The sequence below is a fragment of the Coregonus clupeaformis genome, unplaced genomic scaffold (genome assembly GCF_020615455.1).
Source record: "Coregonus clupeaformis isolate EN_2021a unplaced genomic scaffold, ASM2061545v1 scaf0676, whole genome shotgun sequence".
Taxonomy (NCBI): Eukaryota; Metazoa; Chordata; class Actinopteri; order Salmoniformes; family Salmonidae; genus Coregonus; species Coregonus clupeaformis.
Genome location: NW_025534131.1, coordinates 235899 through 258859, shown reverse-complemented (window position 1 = coordinate 258859; position 22961 = coordinate 235899). Strand labels below are relative to the sequence as shown.

Below are 22961 nucleotides of genomic sequence, written 5' to 3'. Positions count from 1 at the left end.
CAAGATAAACATTTTTCGATAAAGATCTTCAGATAATGTCACTGAAGTGGTATCCGCTGTCCCAAAAATGAAGGTATTGTCTGAATATCCAAAGAAATAAATATTTATTCATGGTTGTCATCTTCAGTCAACTCCTTCATTTTAAGAACTCTGCTGCCGTGAGGATCGAACTCACGACCTTCAGATTATAGACTGACGCGCTACCTACTGCGCTAACGAGGCATATTCATGCCAAAAGTCAAGAGACATTTTCTTTGATAAAGATCTTCAGATAATGTCACTGAAATGGTATCCACTGTGCCAAAAAGACCCATATTGTCTGAATATCCAAAGTCCCAGAGAAATGAACATTGATACCTGGTTTTCATCTTCAGCCAACACCTTCATTTTTAAAACTCTGCTGCCCCGTGTGAGGATCGAACTCACGCCCTTCAGATTATGAGACTGACGCGCTACCTACTGCGCCAACGAGGCATATTCATGCCAAAAGTCAAGAGACATTTTTTTTTATAAAGATCTTCAGATAATGTCACTGAAATGGTATCCACTGTGCCAAAAAGACCCATATTGTCTGAATATGCAAAGTCCCAGAGAAATGAACATTGATACCTGGTTTTCATCTTCAGCCAGCACCTTCATTTTAAAACTCTGCTGCCCCGTGTGAGGATCGAACTCACGACCTTCAGATTATGAGACTGACGCGCTACCTACTGCGCCAACGAGGCACATACATGCCAAAGGTCAAGATAAACATTTTTTCGATAAAGATCTTCAGATAATGTCACTGAAGTGGTATCCGCTGTCCCAAAAATGAAGGTATTGTCTGAATATCCAAAGAAATAAATATTTATACATGGTTGTCATCTTCAGTCAACTCCTTCATTTTAAGAACTCTGCTGCCCCGTGTGAGGATCGAACTCACGACCTTCAGATTATGAGACTGCCACGCTAACTACTGCGCCAACGAGGCACATAACAACCACTATTCAACAGGACAAACTATTGATAAAAATCTTCAGGTTTTGACACTGATGTGGTATCAACTGTCCCAAAAAGACACATATTGTCTGAATATCCAAAGTCCCAGAGAAATGAACATTGATAACTGGTTTTCATCTTCAGCCAGCACCTTCATTTTAAAAAATCTGCTGCCCCGTGTGAGGATCGAACTCACGACCTTCAGATTATGAGACTGACGCGCTACCTACTGCGCCAACGAGGCACATACATGCCAAAGGTCAAGATAAACATTTTTCGATAAAGATCTTCAGATAATGTCACTGAAGTGGTATCCGCTGTCCCAAAAATGAAGGTATTGTCTGAATATCCAAAGAAATAAATATTTATACATGGTTGTCATCTTCAGTCAACTCCTTCATTTTAAGAACTCTGCTGCCCCGTGTGAGGATCGAACTCACGACCTTCAGATTATGAGACTGACGCGCTACCTACTGCGCCAACGAGGCACATACATGCCAAACATCAAGAGACATTTTTTTTGATAAAGATCTTCAGATAATGTCACTGAAATGGTATCCACTGTGCCAAAAATACCCGTATTGTCAGAATATCCAAAAGTCACAGAGAAATGAACATTGATACCTGGTTTTCAGCTTTAGCCAGCACCTTCATTTTTAAAAATCTGCTGCCCCGTGTGAGGATCAAACTCACGACATTCAGATTATGAGACTGACACGCTACCTACTGCGCCAACGAGGCACATAAATGCAAAAAGTCAAGAGACATTTTTTTTGATAACGATCTTCAGATAATGTCACTGAAGTGGTATCCGCTGTCCCAAAAATGAAGGTATTGTCTGAATATGCAAAGAAATAAATATTTATTCATGGTTGTCATCTTAAGCTAACTCCTTCATTTTAAGAACTCTGCTTTCCCGTGTGAGGATCGAACTCACGACCTTCAGATTAGGAGACTGACGCGCTACCTACTGCGCCAATGAGGCACATAATGTCCAAAGGTCAAGATAAAAAATATTGATAACAATCTTCAGATAATGCACTGAAGTGGTATCCACTGTGCCAAAAAGACCCATATTGTCTGAATATCCAAAGTCCCAGAGAAATGAACATTGATACCTGGTTTTCATCTTGAGCCAGCACCTTCATTTTTAAAAATCTGCTGCCCTGCATGAGGATCGAACTCACGACCTTCAGATTATGAGACTGACGCGCTACCTACTGCGCCAACGAGGCATATTCATGCCAAAAGTCAAGAGACATTTTCTTTGATAAAGATCTTCAGATAATGTCACTGAAATGGTATCCACTGTGCCAAAAAGACCCATATTGTCTGAATATGCAAAAGTCCCAGAGAAATGAACATTGATACCTGGTTTTCATCTTCAGCCAGCACCTTTCATTTTAAAAAAATCTGCTGCCCCGTGTGAGGATCGAACTCACGACCTTCAGATTATGAGACTGACGCGCTACCTACTGCGCCACGAGGCACATAAAATGCCAAAGGTCAAGAGATTTTTTTGGATAAAGATCTTCAGATAATGTCACTGAAATGGTATCCGCTGTCCCAAAAAATGAATGTATTGTCTGATTATCCTAAGAAATAAATATTTATACATGGTTTTCATCTTCAGCCAAATCCTTCATTTTAAGAACTCTGCTGCCCCGTGTGAGGATCGAACTCACGACCTTCAGCTTATGAGACTGAGCGCTACCTACTGCGCCGAACGAGGCGCATTATGACCAAAAGTCAAGATAAAAAATATTGATAATAATCTTCATATAATGTCACTGAAGTGGTATCAACTGTCCCAAAAAGACACGTATTGTCTTAATATCCAAACTCCCAAAGAAATGAACATTGATACCTGGTTTTCATCTTCAGCCAACACCTTCATTTCTAAACCTCTACTGCCCAGTGTGAGGATCGAGCTCACGACCTTCATATTATGAGACTGACTCACTACCTACTGCGCCAATTAGGCACATAATGACCAACAGACAAGATAAAAAATATTGATAACAATCTTCAGATAATGTCACTGAAGTGGTATCCACTGTGCAAAAAGACACGTTTTGGCTGAATATCCAAACTCCCAGAGAAATGAACATTGATACCTAGTTTTCATCTTCAGCCAACACCTTCATTTTTAAAACTCTGCTGCCCCGTGTGAGGATCGAACTCACGACCTTCAGATTATGAGACTGACGCGCTACCTACTGCGCCAACGAGGCACATACATGCCAAACGTCAAGAGACATTTTTTTTTATAAAGATCTTCAGATAATGTCACTGAAGTGGTATCCGCTGTCCCAAAAATGAAGCTATTGTCTGAATATCGAAAGAAATAAATATTTATACATGGTTGTCATCTTCAGCCAACTCCTTCATTTTAAGAACTCTGCTGCCCCGTGTGAGGATCAAACTCACGACCTTCAGATTATGAGACTGACACGCTACCTACTGCGCCAACGAGGCAGATACATGCCAAACGTCAAGACATTTTTTAAAATAAAGATCTTCAGATAATGTCACTGAAGTGGTATCCGCTGTCCCAAAAATGAAGCTATTGTCTGAATATCGAAAGAAATAAATATTTATACATGGTTGTCATCTTCAGCCAACTCCTTCATTTTAAGAACTCTGCTGCCCCGTGTGAGGATCAAACTCACGACCTTCAGATTATGAGACTGACGCACTACCTACTGCGCCAACGAGGCACAAATGACAAACAGTCAAGATACAAAAATATTGATAACAATCTTCAGATAATGTCAATAAAGTGGTATCCACTGTGCCAAAAAGACCCGTATTGTCTGAATATCCAAAGTCCCAGAGAAATTAACATTGATACCTGGTTTTCATCTTCAGCCAGCACCTTCATTTTTAAAAATCTGCTGCCCCGTGTGAGGATCGAACTCACGACCTTCAGATTATGAGACTGACGCACTACCTACTGCGCCAACGAGGCACGAATGACCAAAAGTCAAGATACAAAAATATTGATAACAATCTTCAGATAATGTCAATAAAGTGGTATCCACTGTGCCAAAAATTAAGGTATTGTCTGAATATCCAAAGAAATACATTTTTATAAATGGTTGTCATCTTCAGCCAACTCCTTCATTTTAAGAACTCTGCTGCCCGTGTGAGGATCGAACTCACAACCTTCAGATTATGAGACTGCCACGCTAACTACTGCGCCAACGAGGCACATAAATGGCAAACGTCAAGAGACATTTTTTTGATAAAGATCTTCAGATAATGTCACTGAAGTGGTATCCGCTGTCCCAAAAATGAAGGTATTGTCTGAATATCCAAAGAAATAAATATTTATACGTGGTTGTCATCTTCAGCCAACTCCTTCATTTTAAGAACTCTGCTGCCCCGTGTGAGGATCGAACTCACAACCTTCAGATTATGAGACTGACGCAGTACCTACTGCGCCAACGAGGCACATAATGACCAAAAGTCAAGATACAAAAATATTGATAACAATCTTCAGATAATGTCACTGAAGTGGTATCCACTGTGCCAAAAAGACCCGTATTGTCTGAATATCCAATGTCCCAGAGAAATGAACATTGATACCTGGTTTTCATCTTCAGCCAGCACCATCATTTAAAAAAATCTGCTGCCCTGCTGAGAGGATCGAACTCCCGACCTTCAGATTATGAGACTGACGCGCTTCCTACTGCTCCAACGAGGCACATAACTGCCAAAAGTCAAGAGATTTTGTTTTGATAACAATCTTCAGATAATGTCACTGAAGTGGTATCCACTGTGCCAAAAAGACCCGTATTGTCTGAATATCCAATGTCCCAGAGAAATGAACATTGATACCTGGTTTTCATCTTCAGCCAGCACCTTCATTTAAAAAAATCTACTGCCCCGTGTGAGGATCGAACTCACGACCTTCTGATTATGAGACTGACGCGCTACCTACTGCGCCAACGAGGCACATAAATGGCAAACGTCCAAGAGACATTTTTTTGATAAAGATCTTCAGATAATGTCACTGAAGTGGTATCCGCTGTCCCAAAAATGAAGGTATTGTCTGAATATCCAAAGAAATAAATATTTATACGTGGTTGTCATCTTCAGCCAACTCCTTCATTTTAAGAACTCTGCTGCCCCGTGTGAGGATCGAACTCACAACCTTCAGATTATGAGACTGACGCAGTACCTACTGCGCCAACGAGGCACATAATGACCAAAAGTCAAGATACAAAAATATTGATAACAATCTTCAGATAATGTCACTGAAGTGGTATCCACTGTGCCAAAAAGACCCGTATTGTCTGAATATCCAATGTCCCAGAGAAATGAACATTGATACCTGGTTTTCATCTTCAGCCAGCACCATCATTTAAAAAAAATCTGCTGCCCCGTGTGAGGATCGAACTCCCGACCTTCAGATTATGAGACTGACGCGCTTCCTACTGCTCCAACGAGGCACATAACTGCCAAAAGTCAAGAGATTTTGTTTTGATAACAATCTTCAGATAATGTCACTGAAGTGGTATCCACTGTGCCAAAAAGACCCGTATTGTCTGAATATCCAATGTCCCAGAGAAATGAACATTGATACCTGGTTTTCATCTTCAGCCAGCACCTTCATTTAAAAAAATCTACTGACCCGATGTGAGGATCGAACTCACGACCTTCTGATTATGAGACTGACGCTACCTACTGCGCCAACGAGGCACATAAATGGCAAACGTCAAGAGACATTTTTTTGATAAAGATCTTCAGATAATGTCACTGAAATGGTATCCGCTGTCCCAAAAATGAAGGTATTGTCTGAATATCCAAAGAAATAAATATTTATACGTGGTTGTCATCTTCAGCCAACTCCTTCATTTTAAGAACTCTGCTGCCCCGTGTGAGGATCGAACTCACAACCTTCAGATTATGAGACTGACGCAGTACCTACTGCGCCAACGAGGCACATAATGACCAAAAGTCAAGATACAAAAATATTGATAACAATCTTCAGATAATGTCACTGAAGTGGTATCCACTGTCCCAAAAAGACATGTATTGTCTGAATATCCAAAGTCGCAGAGAAATTATCATTTATACCTGGTTTTCATCTTCAGCCAACTCCTTCATTTTAAGAACTCTGCTGCCCCGTATGAGAATCGAACTCACGACATTCAGATTATGAGACTGACGCGGTACCTACTGTGCCAACGAGGCACATAATGACCAAAAGTCAAGATACAAAAATATTGATAACAATCTTCAGATAATGTCACTGAGGTGGTATCCACTGTGCCAAACGACACGTATTGTCTGAATATCCAAAGTCCCAGAGAAATGAACATTGATACCTGGTTTTCATCTTGAGCCAGCACCTTCATTTTTAAAAATCTCCTGCCCGTGTGAGGATCGAACTCACGACCTTCAGATTATGAGACTGACGCGCTACCTACTGCGCCAACGAGGCAGATACGTGCCAAAGGTCAAGAGACATTTTTTTTATAAAGATCTTCGATAATGTCACTGAAGTGGTATCCGCTGTCCCAAAAATGAAGGTATTGTCTGAATATCCAAAAGAAATAAATATTTATACATGGTTGTCATCTTCAGGCAACTCCTTTATTTTTTTAACTCTGCTGTCTTGTTTCTTCCTGTTGTTAGTCTGGTGTCGTCTTGTTTCTTCCTGTTGTTAGTCTGCTGTTGTCTTGTTTCTTCCTGTTGTTAGTCTGGTATCGTCTTGTTTCTTCCTGTTGTTAGTCTGGTGTCGTCTTGTTTCTTCCTGTTGTTAGTCTGGTGTTGTCTTGTTTCTTCCTGTTGTTAGTCTGGTGTCGTCTTGTTTCTTCCTGTTGTTAGTCTGGTGTCGTCTTGTTTCATCCTGTTAGTCTGGTGTCGTCTTGTTTCATCCTGTTAGTCTGGTGTCGTCTTGTTTCTTCCTGTTAGTCTGGTGTCGTCTTGTTTCTTCCTGTTGTTAGTCTGGTGTCGTCTTGTTTCTTCCTGTTGTTAGTCTGGTGTCGTCTTGTTTCTTCCTGTTAGTCTGGTGTCGTCCTGTTTCTTCCTGTTAGTCTGGAGTCGTCTTGTTTCTTCCTGTTAGTCTGGTGTCATCTTGTTTCTTCCTGTTAGTCTGGTGTCGTCTTGTTTCCTCCTGTTGTTAGTCTGGTGTCGTCTTGTTTCTTCCTGTTAGTCTGGTGTCGTCTTGTTTCTTCCTGTTAGTCTTGTTTCATCCTGTTGTTAGTCTGGTGTCGTCTTGTTTCTTCCTGTTGTTAGTCTGCTGTCGTCTTGTTTCTTCCTGTTAGTCTGGTGTCGTCTTGTTTCTTCCTGTTGTTAGTCTGGTGTTGTCTTGTTTCATCCTGTTGTTAGTCTGGTGTCGTCTTGTTTCATCCTGTTGTTGGTCTGGTGTCGTCTTGTTTCTTCCTGTTAGTCTGGTGTCGTCTTGTTTCTTCCTGTTGTTAGTCTGGTGTCGTCCTGTTTCTTCCTGTTAGTCTGGTGTCGTCCTGTTTCTTCCTGTTAGTCTGGTGTCGTCTTGTTTCTTCCTGTTAGTCTGGTGTCGTCTTGTTTCTTCCTGTTGTTAGTCTGGTGTCATCTTGTTTCTTCCTGTTGTTAGTCTGGTGTCGTCCTGTTTCTTCCTGTTAGACTGGTGTCATCTTGTTTCTTCCTGTTGTTAGTCTGCTGTTGTCTTGTTTCTTCCTGTTGTTAGTCTGGTGTTGTCTTGTTTCTTCCTGTTAGTCTGCTGTTGTCTTGTTTCTTCCTGTTGTTAGTCTGCTGTTGTCTTGTTTCTTCCTGTTGTTAGTCTGCTGTTGTCTTGTTTCTTCCTGTTGTTAGTCTGGTGTTGTCTTGTTTCATCCTGTTGTTAGTCTGGTGTTGTCTTGTTTCTTCCTGTTAGTCTGGTGTCGTCTTGTTTCTTCCTGTTGTTAGTCTGGTGTCGTCTTGTTTCTTCCTGTTAGTCTGGTGTCGTCTTGTTTCTTCCTGTTAGTCTGGTGTCGTCTTGTTTCTTCCTGTTAGTCTGGTGTCGTCTTGTTTCTTCCTGTTGTTAGTCTGGTGTCATCTTGTTTCTTCCTGTTGTTAGTCTGGTGTCGTCCTGTTTCTTCCTGTTAGACTGGTGTCATCTTTGTTTCTTCCTGTTGTTAGTCTGCTGTTGTCTTGTTTCTTCCTGTTGTTAGTCTGCTGTTGTCTTGTTTCTTCCTGTTGTTAGTCTGCTGTTGTCTTGTTTCTTCCTGTTGTTAGTCTGGTGTCATCTTGTTTCTTCCTGTTAGTCTGGTGTCATCTTGTTTCTTCCTGTTAGTCTGCTGTCGTCTTGTTTCTTCCTGTTGTTAGTCTGCTGTCGTCTTGTTTCTTCCTGTTAGTCTGGTGTCGTCTTGTTTCTTCCTGTTGTTAGTCTGGTGTTGTCTTGTTTCATCCTGTTGTTAGTCTGGTGTTGTCTTGTTTCATCCTGTTGTTAGTCTGGTGTCGTCTTGTTTCTTCCTGTTAGTCTGGTGTCGTCTTGTTTCTTCCTGTTGTTAGTCTGGTGTCATCTTGTTTCTTCCTGTTAGTCTGGTGTCATCTTGTTTCTTCCTGTTAGTCTGCTGTCGTCTTGTTTCTTCCCTGTTGTTAGTCTGCTGTCGTCTTGTTTCTTCCTGTTGTTAGTCTGGGTGTCGTCTTGTTTCTTCCTGTTGTTAGTCTGGTGTCGTCTTGTTTCATCCTGTTAGTCTGGTGTCGTCTTGTTTCTTCCTGTTAGTCTGGTGTCGTCTTGTTTCTTCCTGTTGTTAGTCTGGTGTCGTCTTGTTTCTTCCTGTTGTTAGTCTGGTGTCGTCTTGTTTCTTCCTGTTAGTCTGGTGTCGTCCTGTTTCTTCCCTGTTAGTCTGGTGTCGTCTTGTTTCTTCCTGTTAGTCTGGTGTCATCTTGTTTCTTCCTGTTAGTCTGGTGTCGTCTTGTTTCCTCCTGTTGTTAGTCTGGTGTCGTCTTGTTTCTTCCTGTTAGTCTGGTGTCGTCTTGTTTCTTCCTGTTAGTCTTGTTTCATCCTGTTGTTAGTCTGCTGTCGTCCTTGTTTCTTCCTGTTAGTCTGGTGTCGTCTTGTTTCTTCCTGTTGTTAGTCTGGTGTTGTCTTGTTTCATCCTGTTGTTAGTCTGGTGTTGTCTTGTTTCATCCTGTTGTTAGTCTGGTGTTGTCTTGTTTCATCCTGTTGTTAGTCTGGTGTCGTCTTGTTTCTTCCTGTTAGTCTGGTGTCGTCTTGTTTCTTCCTGTTGTTAGTCTGGTGTCGTCTTGTTTCTTCCTGTTAGTCTGGTGTCGTCTTGTTTCTTCCTGTTAGTCTGGTGTCGTCCTGTTTCTTCCTGTTAGTCTGGTGTCATCTTGTTTCTTCCTGTTAGTCTGGTGTCATCTTGTTTCTTCCTGTTAGTCTGCTGTCATCTTGTTTCTTCCTGTTGTTAGTCTGCTGTCGTCTTGTTTCTTCCTGTTATTAGTCTGGTGTTGTCTTGTTTCTTCCTGTTGTTAGTCTGGTGTTGTCTTGTTTCATCCTGTTGTTAGTCTGCTGTCGTCTTGTTTCTTCCTGTTGTTAGTCTGGTGTCGTCTTGTTTCTTCCCTGTTGTTAGTTTGGTGTCGTCTTGTTTCATCCTGTTAGTCTGGTGTCGTCTTGTTTCTTCCTGTTAGTCTGGTGTCGTCTTGTTTCTTCCTGTTGTTAGTCTGGTGTCGTCTTGTTTCTTCCTGTTGTTAGTCTGGTGTCGTCTTGTTTCTTCCTGTTAGTCTGGTGTCGTCCTGTTTCTTCCTGTTAGTCTGGTGTCGTCTTGTTTCTTCCTGTTAGTCTGGTGTCATCTTGTTTCTTCCTGTTAGTCTGGTGTCGTCTTGTTTCCTCCTGTTGTTAGTCTGGTGTCGTCTTGTTTCTTCCTGTTAGTCTGGTGTCGTCTTGTTTCTTCCTGTTAGTCTTGTTTCATCCTGTTGTTAGTCTGCTGTCGTCTTGTTTCTTCCTGTTAGTCTGGTGTTGTCTTGTTTCTTCCTGTTAGTCTGGTGTTGTCTTGTTTCATCCTGTTGTTAGTCTGGTGTTGTCTTGTTTCATCCTGTTGTTAGTCTGGTGTTGTCTTGTTTCTTCCTGTTGTTAGTCTGGTGTCGTCTTGTTTCTTCCTGTTAGTCTGGTGTCGTCTTGTTTCTTCCTGTTGTTAGTCTGGTGTCGTCTTGTTTCTTCCTGTTAGTCTGGTGTCGTCTTGTTTCTTCCTGTTAGTCTGGTGTCGTCTTGTTTCTTCCTGTTAGTCTGGTGTCGTCTTGTTTCTTCCTGTTAGTCTGGTGTCGTCTTGTTTCTTCCTGTTAGTCTGCTGTCATCTTGTTTCTTCCCTGTTGTTAGTCTGCTGTCGTCTTGTTTCTTCCTGTTATTAGTCTGGTGTTGTCTTGTTTCTTCCTGTTGTTAGTCTGGTGTTGTCTTGTTTCATCCTGTTGTTAGTCTGGTGTTGTCTTGTTTCTTCCTGTTGTTAGTCTGCTGTTGTCTTGTTTCTTCCTGTTGTTAGTCTGGTGTTGTCTTGTTTCATCCTGTTGTTAGTCTGGTGTTGTCTTGTTTCATCCTGTTGTTAGTCTGGTGTCGTCTTGTTTCTTCCTGTTGTTAGTCTGGTGTCGTCTTGTTTCTTCCTGTTAGTCTGGTGTTGTCTTGTTTCTTCCTGTTGTTAGTCTGGTGTCGTCTTGTTTCTTCCTGTTAGTCTGGTGTCGTCTTGTTTCTTCCTGTTAGTCTGGTGTCGTCTTGTTTCTTCCTGTTAGTCTGGTGTTGTCTTGTTTCTTCCTGTTAGTCTGGTGTTGTCTCCATAAAATATGTTAGAATTATTTTACTCGTTTCATTGGAAGGCAGTTTTTTAATGAGTCCATGTGCTTATTGACGCCATCCAGCAATTTATCCCAAGTATAAATACAGTAAAGTACACACACTAAGGGGTAAAAAATGCTAACTTTTTTAGTGCCAACATCAAGGGAGTAGGTCTGATGGGAAGTCGATGATGTCATCGGCCTCCCCCTTGCTTGAGGAGCAATAGAGAACTAAAGAGGAAAGCCTTGGTGGGTTAGTGTTAGTGTGTACTTGGTAGGGTTAGTGTGATATCAGTATAAATACAGGAAGGTGATATCAGTATAAAATACAGTAAAGTAGGGTATTCAAGGAGTAGGTCTGATGGGAAGTCGTGATGTCATCGGCCTCCCCCCTTGCTTGAGGAGCAATAGAGACCTAAAGAGGAAAGCCTTGGTAGGGTTAGTGTTAGTGATATCAGTATAAATACAGTAAGGTGATATCAGTATAAATACAGTAAGGTGATATCAGTATAAATACAGTAAGGTGATATCAGTATAAATACAGTAAGGTGATATCAGTATAAATACAGTAAAGTGGGGTATTCAAGGAGTAGGTCTGATGGGAAGTCGTGATGTCATCGGCCTCCCCTTGCTTGAGGACCAAAGAGACCTAAGAGAGAAAGCCTTGGTAGGGTTAGTGTTAGTGTGGTCTGATGGGAAGTCGTGATGTCATCGGCCTCCCCCTTGCTGAGGACCAATAGAGACCTAAAGAGGAAAGCCTTGGTAGGGTTAGTGTTAGTGATATCAGTATAAATACAGTAAGGTGATATCAGTATAAATACAGTAAGGTGATATCAGTATAAATACAGTAAGGTGATATCAGTATAAATACAGTAAGGTGATATCAGTATAAATACAGTAAGGTGATATCAGTATAAATACAGTAAGGTGATATCAGTATAAATACAGTAAGGTGATATCAGTATAAATACAGTAAGGTGATATCAGTATAAATACAGTAAGGTGATATCAGTATAAATACAGTAAGGTGATATCAGTATAAATACAGTAAGGTGATATCAGTATAAATACAGTAAGGTGATATCAGTATAAATACAGTAAGGTGATATCAGTATAAATACAGTAAGGTGATATCAGTATAAATACAGTAAGGTGATATCAGTATAAATACAGTAAGGTGATATCAGTATAAATACAGTAAGGTGATATCAGTATAAATACAGTAAAGGTGATATCAGTATAAATACAGTAAGGGTGATATCAGTATAAATACAGTAAGGTGATATCAGTATAAATACAGTAAAGTAGGGTATTCAAGGTGTAGGTCTGATGGGAAGTCGTGATGTCATCGGCCTCCCCCTTGCTTGAGGAGCAATAGAGACCTAAAGAGGAAAGCCTTGGTAGGGGTTAGTGTTAGTGATATCAGTATAAATACAGTAAGGTGATATCAGTATAAATACAGTAAGGTGATATCAGTATAAATACAGTAAGGTGATATCAGTATAAATACAGTAAGGTGATATCAGTATAAATACAGTAAGGTGATATCAGTATAAATACAGTAAAGTGGGGTATTCAAGGAGTAGGTCTGATGTGAAGTCGTGATGTCATTGGCCTCCCCCTTGCTTGAGGAGCAATAGAGACCTAAAGAGGAAAGCCCCCCCCGTCTATGTCATGACCAGTATGAACGTATGCACTCACTAACTGTAAGTCACCTCCCCCTTGCTTGAGGAGCAATAGAGACCTAAAGAGGAAAGCCCCCCCACCTGTCTATGTCATGACCAGTATGAACGTATGCACTCACTAACTGTAAGTCGCTCTGGATAAGAGCGTCTGCTAAATGACTAAAATGTCAAATGTAAAGGACTTACCTGGACCACCTATTGAGATGTGCCTTTTGTTAAGTAAATACATGATAAATGATCTGAAAGGAGACTGCAGTATGGTTTTAACCTCTGTCACTTTTGTTTTGAGCCGACTTCGGGCCGAAACGGAAACCTGGCTCACGCCGGGAGGTGGGCCCAGTTCCAAAACCAATGCAATCAACACTAACCCCGGTTCACCCGGGACAGGCCCAGGGCATTAATGGAATTCACTACAAAGCTCTGCCCACTGGAATATAATCCAACCAATCAAACGTCCCTGACTACCTCCTCCTCCGGAGGAGGATCCCCATCAGTTATTTTAATCGTCTACACACCTGTCTAAAAGCGTGGGCCCCAATCAGAATGCAGACTAAGGGCGGGATTCAATCCAATCGCAGGTTATAGATGGGTTGGTTGTTTAGCAACAAAACCGACATGTGCACGACTGTGGGGCAAAACAGACGGGTTTGTCTTTAGACTGTTGATGACATGTCCTCTAGATTTAGTCTCCAAATGTTTAGTGAAAACAACGCATTGGGCACAATGTGCACTTGTCTTTCAAATACATCGTTACCGTTGTTAGCTAGCTAGCTAGCATTCGTTCCAGTTGTTAGCTAGCTAGCATTGCGTTCCAGTTGTTACTACTAGCTCATCTTTGCCACATTACCATAGCCATGACATCCAGTCAAAACAAGACGTTACCAATAACAAGATGCAACGAGCTGAAGCGAGCCACCTACGATTCCCCCACCGAAGCTTCCTTTTTCATTGTCGCTAAGCTATCTGACCTTTCAGAATCATAACGCATGCCTTTTGGACAGGGGACGGATGAAGAAATCATAGGCCCACAGCTAGTTATTAAACTAAATGATGCTCTCTGGTGTATTTTGAACATTGAGAACAGGCTCCCGTGTTGTTTTGTGCCTTTCGGGCCCCCTACAGGCTTGGCCCCTTGTGGGGCCCCCTACAGGCTTGGCCCTGTGGGGCCCCCCTACAGGCTTGGCCCCCTTGTGGGACCCCCTACGCTTGGCCCATGTGGGACCCCCTACAGGCTTGGCCCCTTGTGGGGCCCCCTACGGCTTGGCCCTTGTGGGCCCACCGCATTATCCGGTACTGCTTCCGGACATATCGATCCTTGAACCAAAATGTTGATGAAGTTTTCAGCCAACCCGTCTATAGGTATTGCGACTTTTTGAAGGCAATTTCCGACTGAGCTGACATGTGCAGCGTTTACCGTGAGAACGGGATCTCATGCGAACGCGAGAACATTGCCTTTAAGAATCTGCAATGCCTTTAAAACCCGTGATCTGATTGAAACCCAGCCAAGGGGCAGGACACAGGACACATATTGGCACCAAGTTTAAACGTGGCTAATATCAATCTTTAATATATTACTTTATTCAGATTTTTACACGTACACGGCACACAAAGCACACTGCATTAACACACACACACACACACCACCCGCATTTCCTAACAGTTTGTGAAGGTGCTAGTGATGAGGGTGAATGAAGGATCCCTAGGCAACGCCAACATAGCGGTTGTTTTGGCGGAATCGGAGGCAGAGCTGCATTCACATACACAAGAGCTGTTTCCCAAATGGCTCCCTGTGTAGTACACTACTAGTAAGTAGTGCACTATATAGGGAAATAGGATGCCATTTGGAGACGCACACTGGATCTCTCCTTTCAGTGTAGACAGGGCCACAGTGGGAAGAACGCTTCCAGTTATGTAAAGGACGGGGCTGTATATCTAATGCTGTGGTATTTCTATGTAAAGGGCGGGGCTGTATATCTAATGCTGTGGTATTTCTGTGTAATGGGGCGGGGCTGTATATCTAATGCTGTGGTATTTCTATGTAAAGGGCGGGGCTGTATATCTAATGCTGTGGTATTTCTATGTAAAGGGCGGGGCTGTATATCTAATGCTGTTGTATTTTTTGTTAAGGGCGGCTGTATATCTACGCTGTGGTATTTCTATGTGAAGGCGGGGGCTGTATATCTAATGCTGTGGTATTTCTGTGTAAAGGGCGGGGCTGTATATCTAATGCTGTGGTATTTCTATGTAAAGGGCGGGGCTGTATATCTAATGCTGTGGTATTTCTATGTAAAGGGGGGGGGCTGTATATCTAATGCTGTGGTATTTCTATGTAAAGGGGCGCTGTATATCTAATGCTGTGGTATTTCTGTGTAAAGGGCGGGGCTGTATATCTAATGCTGTGGTATTTCTATGTAAAGGGCGGGGCTGTATATCTAATGCTGTGGTATTTCTGTGTAAAGGGCGGGGCTGTATATCTAATGCTGTGGTATTTCTATGTAAAGGCGGGCTGTATATCTAATGCTGTGTATTTCTGTGTAAGGGCGGGCTGTATATCTAATGCTGTGGTATTTCTGTGTAAAGGGGCGGGGCTGTATATCTAATGCTGTGGTATTTCTGTGTAAAGGGGCGGGGCTGTATATCTATTGTGGTATTTCTGTGTAAAGGGGCGGGGCTGTGTATATCTAATGCTGTGGTATTTCTGTGTTCTTATATCTAATGTGTGGTATTTCTGTGTAAGTGGGGCTGTATATCTATGCTGTTATTTATGTGTAAGGGCGGCTTATATCTAATGCTGTGTATTTCTGTGTAAAGGGGCGGGCTTATATCTTCTGTTATTTCTGTGTAAAGGCGGGGCTTATCTCTAATGCTGTGGTATTTCTGTGTGGTGGGCTTATATCTAATGCTGTGTATTTCTGTTGGTGGGGTGTATATCTAATGCTGTGTTATTTCTGTGTAAAGGCCGGCTGTATATCTAATGCTGTAGTATTTCTGTGTAAAGGGCCTTTATCTATCTTGTATTTCTGTGTGGGCGGGGCTTTATCTTCTGTGTATTTCGTCTAAAAGGGGCGGGGCTGTATATCAATGCTTGTATTTCTGTGTAAAGGGCGGGGCTGTATATCTAATGCTGTGGTATTTCTGTGTAAACGGCTGTATATCTAATGCTGTGGTATTTCTGTGTAAAGGGCGGGACTATATATCTAATGCTGTGTATTTCTGTGTAAAGGGCGGGCCTGTATATCTAATGCTGTGTATTTCTGTGTAAGGGGCGGGGCTGTATATCAATGCTGTGTATTTCTGTGTAAAGGGCGCTTATATCTAATTGTGTTATTTCTGTGTAAAGGGCGGGGCTGTATATCTAATGCTGTGGTATTTCTGTGTAAGGGGCGGGCTGTATATCTAATGCTGTGGTATTTCTGTGTAAAGGGCGGGGCTGTATATCTAATGCTGTGGTATTTCTGTGTAAAGGGGCGGCTGTATATCTAATGCTGTGGTATTTCTGTGTAAAGGGCGGGGCTGTATATCTAATGCTGTGTATTTCTGTGTAAGGGGGCGGGGCTGTATATCTAATGCTGTTATTTCTATGTAGGGGTTGCGGGCTTATATCTATGCTGTGGTATTTCTGTTAAAGGGCGGGGCTGTATATCTAATGCTGTGGTATTTCTGTGTAAAGGGGCGGGGCTGTATATCTAATGCTGTGTATTTCTGTGTAAAGGCGGCTTATATCTAATTCTGTGGTATTTCTGTGTAAAGGGGTTATATCTAATGCTGTGTATTTCTGTGTGGGCCGCTTTATCTAATGCTGTGGTATTTCTGTGTAAGGGCGGGCTGTATATCTAATGCTGTGGTATTTCTGTGTAGGGGCGGGGCTGTATATCTAATGCTGTTATTTCTGTGTAAAGGGGCTGTATATCTAATGCTGTGGTATTTTTGTGTAAGGGCCGGCTGTATATCTAATGCTGTGGTATTTCTGTGTAAAGGGGCGGGCCTGTATATCTAATGCTGTGTATTTCTGTGTAAAGGCGGCTTATATCTAATGCTGTGGTACTTTCTGTGTAAAGGGGCGGGGCTGTATATCTAATGCTGTGGTATTTCTGTGTAGGGGGCGGGGCTGTATATCTAATGCTGTGGTATTTATGTGTAAGGGTCGTGTTATCTAATCTGTTATTTCTGTGTAGGGGCGGGGCTTATATCTAATGTGTGTATTTCTGTGTAGGGCGGCTGTATATCTAATGCTGTGGTATTTCTGTGTAAAGGGGCGGGGCTGTATATCTAATGCTGTGGTATTTCTGTGTAAGGGCGGGGCTGTATATCTAATGCTGTGGTATTTCTGTGTAGAGGCCGGGGCTGTATATCTAATGCTGTGGTATTTCTGTGTGGTCGGCTTATATCTAATGCTTTATTTCTGTGTAAAGGGGCGGGGCTGTATATCTAATGCTTGGTATTTCTGTGTAACTGGTTTATCTAATGCTGTGTATTTCTGTGTAAAGGGGGCGAGCGGGGCTGTATATCTATGCTGTGTATTTCTGTGTAAAGGGCGGGGCTTATATCTAATGCTGTGGTATTTCTGTGTAAAGGCGGGGCTGTATATCTAATGCTGTGTATTTCTGTTAAAGCGCTTATATCTAATGCTGTGGTATTTCTGTGTAAAGGGGCGGGCGGGCTGTATATCTATGCTGTGGTATTTCTGTGTAAGGGGCGGGGCTGTATATCTAATGCTGTGGTATTTCTGTGTAAAGGCGGGGCTTATATCTATGCTGTTATTTCTATGTGGCGGGGCTGTAGGAGACGGGGCGAGACCACTTCTGCGTGGTGCTGTTTGATGGGTCAGACAGGAAGTGCATCACCCGGATGTGCCCTACCCACGAAGTCCTTTCGACCCAGAGTCAGCGTGAAGTCGCTCCTCCCTGGGGATGCTGGGAACCTGGAGGTCCCGGGTGGCCGTGGCAGATGGGTGGCGCGCCTGACCCCGCATAAACTCTGAGCTCTCCCTGAGGTTGGAGGTGAGGGGTCAGGAGGACAGGGGGGAGGAGAGGAAGGCCTTAGCGGTCAGCCTCGGCGAGGCAGCTCTCCAGGTGGAGAAGATGGGTGCTGCCACGACCTGGAAAACAAAACACAACAACACATCTCACACTCAATAACACACATTCAAATACAGATCAAACATAAAGACAGGTATGCTGTGTTTCATAACCAGGTGGAAGTGGGAATAAGCCCCACATAGGACTGGGAGAAATCCCTGGGGCTCATCATCGCTCCCACCTCTCCGCGCGGTGACCTCTGAGCCTCACCTCCCCTGGGAGAACCCCTGGGGCTCATCCAACTGGCACTTAGTGAAACTCCTTATCATACCCGCGCTCCCACCTCTCCCCCGGCGGTGACCTCTGCCTCACCTACTGGGAGAAACCCACTGGGGCGTCATCAACTGGCACTAAGTGGGGAAACTCCTCATCATCCCGCTCCCTCTCCCACCTACCTCTGACCTCACCTACTGGAAACCCACTACGTCATCCAACTGGCACTACTAGTGAGGGCTCCTCCATCATGCCTGTCCTCCCACCTCTCCCACGCGGTACCTCTGACCTCACCTACTGGGAGAAACCCACTGGGGACGTCATCCAACTGGGCACTACTAGTGGGAAACTCCTCCCGATCATGCCGCGCTCCCACCTCTCCCACTCGCTGACCTCTGACCTCACCTACTGAAACCCACTGGGCGTCATCCACTGGCACTACTAGTGGGAAACTCCTCGATCATACCCGCGCTCCCACCTCTCACGCGGTACCTCTACCTCACCTACTGGGAGACCCACTGGGGCTCATCCACTGCACTACTGGTGGAGGCTCCTCGATCTCCCCTCCCCCTCTCCCACGCGGTACCTCTACCTCACCTACTGGAACCCACTGGGGCTCATCCAACTGGGCACTACTCGTGGAACTCCTCATCATCGCGCTCCCACCTCTCCCCGCGCGGTGAGCCTCTGACCTCACCTACTGGGAGAAACCCACTGGGGCGTCATCAACTGGGCACTACTAGTGGGGAAACTCCCTCGATCATACCGCGCTCCCACTCTCCCACGCGGTGACCTCGGCCTCACCTACTGGGAGAAACCCACTGGGGCTCATCCACTGCCTTTCCCGCTCCCACCTCTCCCACTACCTCCTCACCTCACCTACTGGGAGAAACCCACTGGGGCGTCATCCAACTGGCCTACTAGTGGGAAACTCCTCGAGATCTACGCCTCCCACCTCTCCCCGCGTACCTCTGACCTCACCTACTGAAAACCCACTGGGATCATCCCCTGGCACTACTAGTGGGAAACTCCTCGATCACACCGCGCTCCCACCTCTCCCCGCGGTACCTCTACCTCCTACTAAGAAATCACCTCCAACTTTTTGGGGCTTATATACACAAAACATTATTTATAAAAAGCCATCTATTAATATGTTTTTAACACTATAATTTGTTTACAGCATGACAGCTGTGCTGTTATTTATGGTTGATTGCTTCTTGGCCATTAGCCAATTGGTGTTTCTCAACGAGTTCAAAGCAGTTTATTACACTTTACCACTGTAATTCAGGTTTTATCCAATTAATAGGCACTACAGAGCTCTTCTCAATGGAGCCCACCACCGTACCCCCTGCTGTCACCACGACCCTGCTGTCACCATGACCCTACCTCTGTCACCATGACCCCCTGCTGTCACCATCACCCCCTGCTGTCACCATACTCTCCCCCTTGTCACCACGACCTCCCTGCTGTCACCATACCCCTTTCCCACCTGCTGTCACCATACTCCTCTTCACCTCCTACCCCTCTTCACCTCCCTCTTCCCTACCCCCTGCTTCACCATACTCTACCCCCTGCTTCACCATCCCCTCTTCTCGCCCTCTGTCACCATGACCCTACCCCCTGCTTCACCATGACCCCTCTGTCACCCATGACCCTCCCCCTGCTGTCACCATACTCTCCCCCTGCTGTCTCCACTACCCCTGCTGTCACCATACTCTCCCTGCTCTCCCGCATGAGGCTCTACCCCCTGCTGTCACCATGACCCTACCCCTGCTGTCACCATACCCCCTCTGTCACCATACCCCTCTGTTCCTACCCCCTGCTGTCACCACTGACCCCTACCCCTACTGTCACCATATCCCCCTGCTGTCACCATCCTCCCCTGCTGTCACCATACCTCCCCCTGTTCCCCATGACCCTACCCCCTCTGTCCTCCCTCCTTGTCACCTGACCCCTTTCACCCCCTGCTGTCACCATACCCTCCCTACTGTCACCATCCCTCCCCCTTTCACCATGTCCCCTCTGTCACCTCCCCTCTGTCCCCCCCTCTGTCACCTACCTCTTCACCATACCCCTTTCACCACTGACCCCCTGCTGTCACCACTACCCCCTGCTGTCACCATGACCCCTGCTTCCTGCGCCCCTGCTGTCACCATCTCTACCCCCTCTTCACCTGGACCCCTGCTGTCACCCCGCCCCCCTGCTGTCACCACCCTACCCCTGCTGTCACCATACCCCTACCCCCTGCTGTCACCATGACCCTTCACCATGCTACCCCTTTCCTTCCTCCCCCTGTCACCCTCCCTGCTTCACCATCCCCTGCTCTCACCATACCCCCTCTGTCTCCTTCTCTTCACCATACCCTACCCCTGCTGTCACCATGACCCTACCCCTGCTTCACCATGCCCTCCCTTCACCACCTCTGTCCCCTACCTCCCCTGCTTCACCATGCCCTCTTCACCCTCCCTTTCCCACCCCCTGCTGTCACCATGACTCTCCCCTTGTCACCATCCACCCCTTGTCACCCCTCCTTCTTCCATCTCCCCCCTTTCACCACTGCCCTGCTGTCACCACCCTGCTGTCACCATCCTTGCTTCACCTGACTCTGTCTCCATGACCCTACCCCTTTGTCCTCCACCCCCTCTTCACCTCCTCCTTCCCCCTCTGCTCTCACCTACCCTCTGCTGTCACCATGACCCCTCCCCCTGCTGTCACCATACCCCCTCCTCTGTCACTGTCCATACCCTCCCCCTGCTTCACCTCCCCCCCCCCTCTTCACCTACCCCCCCTGCTTTCACCATACCCCTGCTGTCACCCGACCCTCCTGTCACCTACCCTACCCCCTGCTTCACCATACCCCCTCTTCTCCATACCCTCCCCTTCCCCCTCTTCACCATATCTTCACCTACCCCGCTGTCACTCCCCTCTGTCACCATACCCCCTGCTGTCACCCCGACCCCTCTGTCCCTGTCAGCTCTGACCCCCTGCTGTCACCATGACCCCCTGCTGTCACCATCCCCCACCCCCTGCTTCACTCCTGACCCCCTCTTCACCATACCTCCCCTCTGTCACCACCTACCCCCTGCTGTCACCACTACCCCCTGCTGTCTCCATGCCCCCTGCTGTCACCATCCACTGCTGTCTCTCTGTCACCCTGCCCCTGCTGTCACCCACTGACCCCCTGCCTCCTCCCCCTGCTGTCACCCATGCCCCTGCTGTCACCATCCTTCTTCACCATACCCTCCCCTCTTCACGCCCCTCTGTCCCCATCCTACCCCCTGCTGTCCCCATGACCCCCTTCACCCGGCGCCCCTCTTCCCATCCTACCCCCTGCTGTCACCATACCCCCTGCTGTCACCATACCCCCTGCTGTCACCATGACCCTACCCCCTGCTGTCACCATACCCTACCCCTGCTGTCACCATACCCCCTGCTGTCACCATACCCTACCTGCTGTCACCACTACCCCCTCTGTCTACCCTGACCCTGCTGTCACCATGACCCTACCCCCTGCTGTCACCATGACCCCCTGCTGTCCCCACTACCCCTACCCCCTGCTGTCCCCATGACCCCTCTGTCCCCATCACTACTGTCCATCCCTGTTCACCTACCCCCCTTCCCATCTCTTCAATCCCCCCTGCTTCACCATGACCCCCTGCTTCACCATACCCTCCCCCTGCTCCACCATCCTTTCCTCCCTGCTTCCCATTCTTCTCCATCCTACCCCCTGCTGTCACCATACCCTCCCCCTGCTTCACCATCCCTACCCCCTGCTGTCCTCCATGACTCTACCCCTGCTGTCACTGACTCTACCCCCTGCTGTCACCCATGACTCTACCCCCTGCTGTCACCACTACCCCCTGCTGTCACCATACCCCCTCTTCACCATCCCTACCCCTCTGTCACCATACCCTCCCTTTCCCCCCTCCATCCCATCCTTCACCTGCCCTCCCCTCTTCATCCCAGGCCCCCTGCTTCACCACTACCCTGTGTCACCATCCCCGCTTACCCTACCCACTGCTGTCACCATGACCCCTTGCTGTCTCCATACCCCTGCTGTCTCCATACCCTACCCCCTGCTGTCACCATGACCCTACCCCCTGCTGTCACCATCCCCCTGTGTCACCTACCCCCTACACCCCCTGCTGTCACCGACCCCCTCTGTCACCATGCCCCCTGCTTCACCATCCCTGTCTTCACCATACCCCTCCCTTTCCCTTCTTCCCATCCCTTGCTGTCACCATTTCCTATTGGGTGAGCTGTTTAACTCTCTATGTACCAAACAAACTTGTCTAAAAACCAATCATTTCACTAGCCTATCGAGTGCGGGGGTCCCACAATGGTGTCCGTGGTAGGTGGGGCCTTCTCAGGTGCGCTGGTCCAGTCCAGCACAGCCAGGTAGCGTCTGCTAGCGACCAGAGTGAAGCATGCTGGGAGCTGTAGGAGGTCCTGGGGTTTGAGAATTTATTTATTGATTTATATTGTGTTCTAACTTGAACGATTTTTGGGGCAGGTTCAACATTACAGCAGATTATAAAAGTCATACTATCATTATAATCACTACTCAATATCACCTGTAGCTCAATCTCACATTTCATGATCCTCGGTTTTAATGCTCTCCACGCCAATTTTTTTACCTGTGGATTCCGGTGGGTCTCCAGGTGAGCAGGTCTGTCAGCTGAAGGGCGTCGGCCAGGCAGGGCTGCACCGTCTCCATAGCGACCAGGTGAGGGCAGGTAGAGGGGGGGGGCTGCGACCGTCCTCCTCACCGAAGCCCTCCTCTCCACCAATCACCACCAGCGGCCCACTCAGGCAGAAACAGCATTCTGGGAGAGAGAATTCCTGTCGCAAACTGCTCCAAACCCCTTCCCCTCCGCTGCTCTGATTTCGCGGTTGCTCTGCCTCGGTTGCCGTGGAGATGTGAGGGGTCAGAGGAGGAGGGAGAGGCTGGCTGGCGTAACTCACACAGTCTGGCTCTCTATACTCAGCCTGGCGTCGCCTGGCAACCACGCCCCGTGACTACCTCTACCTCTAGCTCAGTGGGGTAAAGTTCACCTGGAGGTCACCCACCACCACCACCCGCCCGCTGCCCCCCCACCTACCTCCGACCTCTCCATTGGCCGAGGTGACCCTCGTACTGCTGGGAGAGCCCTCTACTACACCTGCTGACTGGAACAACAAAAAACAGATAACACACTACTTTGATAAAAGCATCAGGGACATTATTAATAATAATAATTAATAATATTATAGAACACGTAAGAGAGGAACA

At 46.2% G+C, this 22961-nt stretch overlaps 6 non-coding genes across 6 annotated transcripts; all 6 read right to left on the bottom strand.

The window, feature by feature from the left end:
- Positions 1-401: 401 nt before the first annotated feature.
- On the bottom strand, positions 402-474 carry trnam-cau. Its single transcript has one exon. It is a non-coding gene; the product is annotated as a tRNA-Met (tRNA).
- A 178-nt stretch (positions 475-652) lies between these two features.
- Positions 653-725, bottom strand: trnam-cau. The gene has a single exon. It is a non-coding gene; the product is annotated as a tRNA-Met (tRNA).
- A 424-nt stretch (positions 726-1149) lies between these two features.
- On the bottom strand, positions 1150-1222 carry trnat-cgu. Its single transcript has one exon. It is a non-coding gene; the product is annotated as a tRNA-Met (tRNA).
- Positions 1223-1393: 171 nt separating this feature from the next.
- Positions 1394-1466, bottom strand: trnam-cau. The gene has a single exon. It is a non-coding gene; the product is annotated as a tRNA-Met (tRNA).
- Positions 1467-1887: 421 nt separating this feature from the next.
- trnar-ccu lies at positions 1888-1963 on the bottom strand. Its single transcript has one exon. It is a non-coding gene; the product is annotated as a tRNA-Arg (tRNA).
- Positions 1964-3139: 1176 nt separating this feature from the next.
- trnam-cau lies at positions 3140-3212 on the bottom strand. Its single transcript has one exon. It is a non-coding gene; the product is annotated as a tRNA-Met (tRNA).
- Positions 3213-22961: the final 19749 nt, after the last annotated feature.